Source organism: Sorex fumeus, unplaced genomic scaffold (assembly GCF_029834395.1).
Source record: "Sorex fumeus unplaced genomic scaffold, SorFum_2.1 ptg000044l, whole genome shotgun sequence".
NCBI classification, from domain to species: Eukaryota; Metazoa; Chordata; class Mammalia; order Eulipotyphla; family Soricidae; genus Sorex; species Sorex fumeus.
This window is the reverse complement of record NW_026606101.1, coordinates 43,167,632-43,168,553: the sequence shown is the minus strand read 5'-3', so window position 1 is coordinate 43,168,553 and position 922 is coordinate 43,167,632.

The following is a 922-nucleotide window of genomic DNA, read 5'->3' as shown; positions in this document are numbered from 1 at the left end:
TGTAGGCTTGTTCCCTTCGTGGAGCAGAAGGCAATGTTTCAAGAGAACTAGAAATTCACTTCTCATCCTAGAACTGGCTAGTGAACTCTCCTAGTGTGGCCTTCTGATGACTTTCTGGACTCCATGAGACATCCTAGAACTATCTATCTATCTATCTATCTATCTATCTATCTATCTATCTATCATGTATAATATATGCATATTTAATATCTCTAAAATAATGAATTCTATTTCTTCCCAGAAGTAAAACTTTGTTAAGACTAAGTAAGAGGAAGATGGGATGGTGGGAGTGGTGGTAGTACTTATTTAGAGCTCTAAGGAATCTTAGAGAATGGTAAGATCAATAATAGGCCAAACATTATAATATGTCTAACTCTATTCTATATATATGTAGTTCTCATGACAACACCAGATTATAAGTACTATTATGATTCCCATTTCACATACAAGGGTATTAAAGTCTAGAAATACTGAGATTGTCCTCCCACATTTCCCTTCTGGGAAGTGATTCAGAAACTTTGAATATAACCTTTTTCTTTGAAAGGCAGACAAAGGCAGTTCTTTCTGAACTTTGGCCATCTTTGTGGCCAAGAATATTTGGAATGAGTGACATCCTCAGTTTATTGTATCTTCAATAACCTCAGTTCAGTGTCTTCTAGTGTGATCATTGACCTCACCGGTACAGTGAAGGGGACTAAGTCAGGATCCCCCGCCAAACATTTCAAAACAGTGTTTCTAAAGCCTAGATTTCTCTCTCCCTCCCATTTCTCTCTCGGTCTCTCTGTCTCTCTCTCTTGCTCTCGCTCTTGCTCTGTGTTTGTGTGCAGGCATGTGCATGTGAACTCACTTGTATGCATGTGTTTAGATTCAATAAAGATCCTTTGGAGAATCTGTACTTTAAATGCTGAGTGTTGTAGCATAT